The sequence below is a fragment of the Miscanthus floridulus genome, chromosome 11, assembly GCF_019320115.1.
Source record: "Miscanthus floridulus cultivar M001 chromosome 11, ASM1932011v1, whole genome shotgun sequence".
Classification (NCBI taxonomy): domain Eukaryota; kingdom Viridiplantae; phylum Streptophyta; class Magnoliopsida; order Poales; family Poaceae; genus Miscanthus; species Miscanthus floridulus.
Window position 1 is genome coordinate 91,537,162 of NC_089590.1, and position 9,900 is coordinate 91,547,061.

Consider the following 9,900-nt stretch of genomic DNA (forward strand, 5'->3'; position numbering starts at 1 on the left):
GTACTGCTTGTAAAAGAGGGCTAGCATACCATCCACCCCTAGAGCCTTTAGATCCCCTATACTATCAAGAGCTTGTTTTATCTCCTCATCCCCATATTCTTCCATTAAGTAGTTGTTCATATCAGTCGTAACCCTCTGATGCACCCGATTTAGCAATTCTTCAAAACGAGCACCTGCATGTGACTCAAAAAGGGATTTATAAAAATTAGCAATCAATAATTTGAGCCCTGTAGATTGAGAATGACCACTGTCTTGGCAACATGAGCTCTTCTGTGGCACTATAGTAATAGATCCATCAGCAAACACATCATGCATGGTCCTTAATGATACAGATATTTACTTTAGGAAACTACCAACTCAAGCATATAAATGTGCGCAAAGCAACCCAAAATATTTTTGTTGTCAACTGTTGCAAAACAGTCTTATATGTAATAATAAAACAAACTTGTTTTGATTCAAGGAAAAGCTACAATTGATCACAAATATTTCCCGCAAACAATGTGACCCCACCCTCCCTTTCCCAACATCATCAAGTGGGGTCAATATCCTTTCTCAACCACCTATGTTCTCCTCCCTTCAACACTTATCTTGGAATCAATATTATTAGATAAACAAGCCATTGGCTTCCTAGTTCCTAGCTAACTTCGGGTAGTAGGCTGCTAGCACATGGCACCTCAACCGCTTCTCAAATCATGTCGTGCTCACTTCAGTGTTTGAGTGGGTACAGCTGACCCTTCCCAAGCCACTATACATCATTACCAAAATTTATCACTAAGTCCTTTTTATGTCTCAAAATCTCTGATAAATGATATTATGTCTCAAAATCTCTGACAAATGTTTTTATGTCTCAAAATCTTTGAAAAGTTTTCCAGAAAATAATAACTATACATAAACGACTACCATCAGACACCATAAAAAACTAATTTTTTCGGTTAGAAACATATACGTGGCTCGTTCCATAGGGCACTAGCGTAGCAATGTGCATACCAGGCAATAGATTCCAAAATTCAGGCCATGAACATAAGGTAGCTGAGATGAATAACTAAGAGGGGTCGAGGCCTCGAGGGAAAAGAGCGGCTTACTGCGTGCTTGGATTCGGCGGTGATGCCTCCGCTCCTCCTTGACCAAGAGGCGGTTTAGCGATAGCATCCCCATGAAACCTGGTATCGAGGTCACAAAGGCGGTCGCCCAATGTCTGCTCTCCTAACTGTCTCTACGTGGCGCGAGTGTGTGTGCTTGTGTCCAGCCCTATGTCTCTAGATCTCCCTGTATTGGATTCGAAGCCATCCCTATATTGGATTCGAAGCGGAAACAACTGAAGAAGAGGCCGCCATGAGGACATTATCTCTAATAAGGCGCCTAGGTAAGATGACCTTCAACCGGTTTGATAGATCTTTGGAGGCAATTTTGTACACAACAGTACAGAGGCTAATCGGTCGAAGGTCTGTTAACCTTTCTAGGTTTTGCACTTTTGGAATCAACACAATGATTGTTTCATTCCAGCCTTCCGGCACCGTGCCCCCATTTAGCAGATTCTTCACTTCTCTTACTACATCCTCCCCAACAATATTCCAGTACTGCTTGTAAAAGAGGGCTGGCATACCATCCACCCCTGGAGCCTTTAGATCCCCTATACTATCAAGAGCTTGTTTTATCTCCTCATCCCCATATTCTTCCATTAAGTAGTTGTTCATATCAGTTGTAACCCTCTGATGCACCTAATTTAGCAATTCTTTAAAACGAGCACCTGCATGTGACTCAAAAAGGGATTTATAAAAATTAGTAATCAATAATTTGAGCCCTGTAGATTGAGAATGACCACTGTCTTGGTAGCGTGAGTTCTTCTGTGGCACTATAGTAATAGATCCATCAGCAACACATCATGCATGGTCCTTAATGATACATATATTTACTTCAGGAAACTACCAACTCAAGCATATAAATGTGCGCAAAGCAACCCAAAATATTTTTGTTGTCAACTGTTGCAAAATAGTCTTATATGTAATAATAAAACAAACTTGTTTTGATTCAAGGAAAAGCTACAATTGATCACAAATATTTCCCGCAAACAATTGTGACCCCCACCCTCCCATTCCCAACATCATCAAGTGGGGTCAATATCCTTTCTCAACCACCTACGTTCTCCTCCCTTCAACACTTATCTTGGAATCAATATTATTAGATAAACAAGCCATTGGCTTCCTAGTTCCTAGCTAACTTCGGGTAGTAGGCTGCTAGCACATGGCACCTCAGCCGCTTCTCAAATCATGTCGTGCTCACTTCAGTGTTTGAGTGGGTACAACTGACCCTTCTCAAGCCACTATACATCATTACCAAAATTTATCACTAAGTCCTTTTTATGTCTCAAAATCTCTGATAAATGTTATTATGTCTCAAAATCTCTTACAAATGTTTTTATGTCTCAAAATCTTTGAAAAGTTTTCCAAAAAATAATAACTATACATAAACGACTACCATCAGACACCATAAAAAACTAATTTTTTTGTTAGAAACATATACGTGGTTCGTTCCATAGGGCACTAGCGTAACAATGCGCACAGCAGGCAATAGATTCCAAAATTCAGGCCATGAACATAAGGTAGCTGAGATGAATAACCGAGAGGGGTCGAGGCCTTGAGGGAAAAGAGCGGCTTACTACGTGTTTGGATTCAGCGGCGATGCCTCCGCTCCTCCTTCTCTTTCAGGAGCCGAGTAGCGAGAGGAACATGTGAGAGTTGTCGTCTACAATTTCGATTTTGTTCGAGCGGCAAAACCAGGTAGGCACCCCACTATTTATGAACCCTACTTTGGATACTTATCAAGTTGCATTATGAGTTATGCATTGCATGTAGAGTTGGATAATGATCTCTTTCACATAACACTTAGAGTAATTCTTTAATCTGTTAGAAGCCTTTTATCTTAACAATGGGAATGAGAACGCTTAATGCTTATTGTTTAGTTGCTTGGGCAATGGTAGAAGTCGAGCATGAGAAGGGAACTCATACTCACGCGTGTAGGATGCTTTACCTAGATAATTAACTACTAAAACCAATGAGGGTACAACTTGACTCATCTTACTAATCTAGCTAAAGAATAATATCCCTAATATGATAATAATGATGACAACTTGGATATCTTGCTCATGCGAGGGGTTGGTCATTGTGAGTGTGGGATCTCAGATGACATAGCTCGTGGAGCAGTAAAGACTGTGTATTGGGATATGTAAGTCTATGTAACCACCCATACAGACCACATATCGTGGATGGGGTCGACAAGCCAAGTAACTAATTACGACTAGTTTATCTATGAAACTGGCAATGGGGTGGCGTCGGTCAGGAATGTCTAGGACATTGATCGGGAACCTAGTCGAACCTTTTGTCGGACACTCAGCCTGGATTAGGGAAAGGTTGGAAGACGTGAGGCAACCCTTACCTCATGGACGAGGTATGGTGGTTTGTCCCGTTCTTCCATGTGGATATAGTTGTACACTTCCGTAGAGTTCTGAAAGCCTGAAGTCCTTCGGGATGAAACTATTCAGTTGTTCTTTGTTTCTATACCCATGGTAGCATGAATGATGGACCATGAGCACTTTGTCATAATGATAAGTATTGTATTTCTAATGTTGAGCATAGCATGTCATACTCTTAATGAACATCATTACTTTTCACACTTAAACAAATACCTAATAATTACCCTATACATTCACCAGATATTATATGTTGGAATTAAGGCCTGTGAGTACAAAATTTACTCATGGTGTAGCCGTTGAGTTGTTTTGTAGGCATTGTTGCCCAGTGGATGTGAGGTAGCACTCTATTCACCGCTGCATAGTAGACCTTGGATCATACGAATCCGAGATGAGGTATAAGTTAACTCCAATCAGAATTCAAGCGAGACATTGAAGAGCTGAGCCTAGGAGGGATAACAATGATTATATGCACTATGTGAATTTCTATAATTTCTTGTAAGTTGTTGGTATAAATTAATGCACACAGAATAATTCACAAATGTACGGATATTATACCGATGTAGCACTTCACCAAGAGTACCTAGTTTTATATCGAACTCAAGGAAACATGTGTGAGAATTATCAAATCTAACTTATCCCAACTTCACAATCAAGGCTAGATAATAGGAGCATAGAGGAGACTGCTAAAGTCTTCTAGTTCTAACTTCGGTTAGCTTTGTCTTGTATTGTTTAATTTTGGGGATATTACTAGAGAAAACATAGGCAGAGTATGCAATGGAAATGGGGATCCTGATCTTCCGTCAGGTAGTGATAACTATCGTTGTGGTGGAGAATGACACACCGATCCAGCTTCAGATCGAAAGATCAAACCCTGCAATCTTAGCACCACAACTCCTTTAGTTATCAACCGAAACATGGATCTGGTTGACCTCGCCAAGAAGGCTAATCCCTACCTACGCAACAAAGAACACAAGCAAGAATAAGAAAGAAAGCAACCAAATTACAGATGATTGATTAATCTCACGAAGCTAGGGTCTCACAAGTCGATAAATGGTGAAACTGTTCTTGATAGATTAATCTAAGCAAAACCCAAAACCTAATGATGGCAGCGGCATATGATTATAAAGGTCTTAGGGTCATCGCCTACCCTAGATGCATCCCCTAATGGGCCCAAACATGATACATGGTCCAACAGACCAAAAGACGGTGTCGCAGCACCCTGGCAGATTCTGGACGCTGACTTGTTTCCATGATTCTGGTTGATTCTGAAGGGCTTTTGACGTGAGACCACTTGGATTGGCTTCCTTATCAAATTAGCTTTCCAACCATATGTGGATCATCAAAAAACGGAGTCCGGATGCATCTTGGGTGACTAGTTTAAGGCACACTAGTCCTAGAGGCCAAGGTAGACTCAAACTTGAGTTGCTTTGGGCCTCCACCTTAGGGACTCGAACCGAATTAACCTTGGGCCTCTTTCTTGACTTGGACACCCTTGCTGGCCTCCTACCCCTCCATACCATGTGCCAAACATGGTCATATGCATGGGTGTCATATCCTCATCAGTATGTCTTCTATAGTAACAAAGTCCTGCTAGGCCTACTAACGGGAGGCGGACTACAAAGGATTCAACGAGGCTATAAAAGTCACCACCGTGAGCTACCACCAATCTGGAAAGTAGGGTACATCCACGAGTAACTGAGTCTAAGCACCACACTTACACTATGAATACTACTTTAACCCAGGAGCTACAAGGATTAAAGTACTCAAAAGAGAGTCGCAAACCTGAAGAACAATATGAACAAGATGCTTACTTGAATTAGAAGTCAATTACTAGAGAAATCTCAGAAGCAAACTCAAGAATAACTTGATTTCACCAGGGTACAAGCCTTAGAGAGAGCACTGATAGGCCAAGGCTCCTCCAAAACTCTTCCTTCCCACTCTATCTCTCTATCATTAATACAAAACTATATCCTATGGAGGACTAATCTTTTCTTGATTACTAGCTCTGATCCTAGTGAAAATATGGATTAGGGTTTCTGGCTTCTTAGCTCTCAGGATCAAATGAAACATGTCCTAGAGGGGGATGCAGGTAGATATATATAGGCCAGAGCATCAATCCTGAGCCCTTGGATCAAACTGACTTGAATAAATGGTGGAGATGCAATCCTTAAGGCGGTGGAGAACCAACATAGCAAGGTGGTTGATAGGTGCGACCCACGGGGGCCGGGTGGCCTGCATGTGGGGTTGTCTAGCCCCACATGTCAGTGGCTTGGCCTCCATTTTGATGATTTGCCTTTTGGAGTCTTCTAGAGTCTTCCCACATTATTTACGCGGTGGAATTCTATAATTTCCTCTAATGAATAGGTCCTCCTTGACGGTTTTCTGATTAAATCCTACTGGAAACACAGATTCACCAAAACATATGGAATTTGTTAGTTAAATCTCCTAAGTCTATGTTGGTGATCCATTTTATCCATTTATACAAGTTATATTAACGGTTTTTGAAATACAATTCTCCAATAACAAGACATCAAGAATCAAGTTCTCATTATTCTACTATATCTCATTCCACACAACTTAAGTAGCATGGGTCCCTAATAATAAGTTTCTAATAGTAACAAGACTTCTAGAAAAAGTATTATGTGAGTCTATCCTTAAGTCATGACTGAAATAATCTTTTCTCTGGTTTTAAAGTTGTTTTATCAAAGGATTTTCAATTCGGTTCGAAACGGAAAGCATAACATGTGAAAATATAGTGTATGGGCCATAAACCTGACCGTAGATGAAGCACGAGGTGAGAAAGCGCTGTGTTGGGCTGGCCGGCCCATGTAGGAGGCTGGGTGGCCCACTCTTGGGCCAGTTCGGGTTCAACTTTAGCGAGTGTGGTTTTTGGTCCATTGCTTTCTAAATTCCGTGATTTACGTGATCAAATTTTGTTCTGTCACCGTGGTGTGTTTCCCCCACACTTGTTTTCTTGTATACCTTTATGCACAACATATGGAGACAAAACACATATCCAAAAGAAATAAAGAGCAGACAATAAGAATAAGACTCAATTAATATCATAAGGCACTTTATTTCACAAATCAACCTAAACACAAACTTTAACCACTCTAACAATCTGAGCTAAGTGAGTAACCTAAACATACTATATTTAAATACTTAACCTAACCACTCGTGCCTTATTATCAACTACCTAATTCTCACTTCCTCATCTTAGCAACAAAATGATTCAAAGCATTTAAATCGTGTTGCAGACTCTTGCGATAAATGTGTTCTTCATCGATTCTTTGCTATAAGGTATAGATAACATCACATAGATCTTTAATCTTCTTCTCTAAGAGGGCAATGGTCAACCGTGGATGCTTCTCATCATTTTCTAGGAGAATTGATGGTGCCTTCCTCTTCTTTTCCTTCAGAGGAACAACCTTGATTTGATCCGGCATAGCCCGGACTCCATTAATGGTGGTGCGTGGGGTGACCGACTTGTACTTCACACATGTGATGTCTCTAAATTTGTTGGTCTTGACTCTAGCCAGCACCTCATGTCCCTTCGGAGGAAGGAGGTTGATCTCCTTCATCACCTTGATCAGCTTCTGGACATCTAGATGAGGCTCTTGTTGGCGTGGCTTGCCTTCAAGAAGTGGACGTGGCAACAACGGAGCAAGAGGAACAACCTTGATTTGATCTAGCATAGCCCAAACTCCGTCAATGGTGGTGCGTGGGGTGACCGACTTGTACTTAGCACATGTGATGTCTCCAAAATTGTTGGTCTTGACTCTAGTCAGCACCTCGTGTCCCTTTGGAGGAAGGAGGTTGATCTCCTTCATCACCTTGATCAGCTTTTGGACATCTAGACGAGGCTCTTGTTGGCATGGCTTGCCTTCAAGAAGTGGACATGGTGACAGTGGAGCGATCACTGGATGATGGATAGCTTGGGTGAAGTAAGATTGACTTGAGCAAGTGGGGGTAGCTTCTGAGGGAATGACGGTCAGCGCAAGCGCATCGGGCTTCTTGTTTAGATCAAAACCATATGGGATGATCTCTTTGTTGGCCATGAGAACTAGAGAGGAGGAGAGCTTTGCTGCTGTTGGAGAGAGGAGGCTTTGAAGGTATGGCAATAGAGGCAGGCATAGGCTCACTTATATAGGGGGAACAACTTGTAGTAGGGGTCAAGATCTATCCATATGAGGGCTCGTAACGAAGAAAAACCAAATGCGTAAAAAAACTACGGGATTGCGGAGAGAAAGGATCTAGAAGACTCGAGAGAATTGACCGGGCGCGAGGTGACTGACATGTGGGACGGTCAGCCTGTAGGTGGGGCCAACCAGCCCCACATGTCATCATCTCGTGCGAGGTTTTCTCATCACTATTTCTTGTCCCTATCTAATCCCAAAAAGTATATTTATGCGTTACGAAACATAAAGAGGATGGCAAAGGTGTAAATCTATGATAAAATCAGAAAATCTACCTCATCCATATCCTCTGGTGGTTTTTAGGTTCTAAAAAGATCTTGAGACAGTGGCCATTTAGCTTGAATAACGTACATTTGTTGTTTTGAAGTGTTACCACTCCATGCGACAAGATGCTTATAACCTTAAATGGTCCTTCCCATTTGCTTTAAAGTTTTTCATGCTCGAATAATTTAACCTTGAAATTAAAAAGTAATACCTTATCTTTAGGGGTGAACTCCTTCTTGATCCTCTTGTTATGCCATCTCTTCATTCTCTCCTTATATGTCTTGGCGTTATGATATGCTTTTTCACGCCATTCATCAAGCTCAGAGAGTTGCCTCTTTCTCTTAGTTCCGGCAGCTTCAAAGTCCATGTTCATCGCTTGATGGCCCAATGAGCCTTGAATTCTAGCTCAACAGGTAGATGATAGGTCTTTCCATAGACAAGTTGGTATGGTGACATCCCAAGTGGTGTTTTATAGGCCATTCTATAAGCCCATAGTGCATTAGGTAGTCTATCCTTCCATGCAGTCCCCATCTCATTGATCGTCTTTCGTAGAATATTCTTGATTTGTTTGTTTGATGTTTCTGCTTGGCCACTTGTCAAAGAGTGGTATGGAGTAGCGACATTGTGACAGATTCTATGTTTTGACAAGTAATTATGAAAATTCTTGTCAGTGAAGTGAGTGCCTCCATCACTAATCACCATCCTTGGATCTCTGAATCTTGGAAATATTATCTCTTCAAACATCTTCTTGGAGTTCTTTGCATCAGCAGCTCTGTATGGCATGGCTTCAACCCACTTGGAGACATAGTCAACTGCCACCAAGATGTATTCGTAGTTCTTTGACTTTGGACAAGGTCCTATGTAGTCGATTCCCCAGACATCAAAGAGCTCAATCTGGAGGTTGTTGGTGAGTGGCATGGCATCTCTTGAATTAATGTTCCTATGCCTCTAACAAGCTCCACACCTCCTGATGAAGTCTTTTGTGTCTTCATACATGGTTGGCCAAAAGAATCCACTTTGCTGGATCTTCAAATGAGTGTGGAATGCACCATAATGTCCTCCATATGGTGATGAGTGGCATCATTCGATGATCTTGATCCCTTCTTCCATCGGTACACATCTTCTAAGCAGGCCGTCAGAGTAGACTCTGAAGAGGTATGGTTCATCCCATATGTGGAGATGACTTTCGTAGATGAGCTTTCTTTTGTTCTCCCCTAGTGGTACATAACCTACAACCATAAAATTAACAATATTTGCGTACTAGGGGTCGGATTTCGTGACTTTAAAGAGCATGTCGTCGTGTAGGGAATCATTGATGGGCAGTTCCTACAAATTATCAAACTGCATTCTCTACAAGTGATAGGCAACAGAATTTTCTACTCCCTTTTTATCTTTTATTTCTAAGTCAAATTCTTGGAGTAACAAAATTCATCTTATAAGTCTAGGTTTGGCATCTTTCTTAGTGAACAAGTATTTTAAAGCAGCATGATTAGTATAAACAATCACCTTAGCTCCTACTAAGTAAGATCTAAACTTATCAAAAGCAAAAACAATAGCCAAGAGTTCTTTTTTAGTTGTTGCATAATTAAGTTGAGGTCCTATCAAAGTTTTGCTAGCATAAGCAATTGCATGATGCTTTTTATCTTTTGTTTGTCCCAAAACTACCCCCACAGCATAATCACTAGCATCGCACATGATTTCAAAAGATAGCGACCAATCAAGGGGTTGAATGATTGGTGCAGAGATGAGTGCTTTCTTAAGAATATTAAAAGATTCCAAGCATGCATCATCAAATTCAAAGGGATCATCTTTAGTCAAAAGATTTATAAGTGATCTAGCAATATGTGAAAAATCTTTTATAAAGCGGCGGTAAAAACCAGCATGACCAAGAAAACTATGGATCCCTCTAATATTTATGGGAGGAGGTAACTGTTCAATTACTTTAATTTTAGCTCTATCTACCTCTATCTC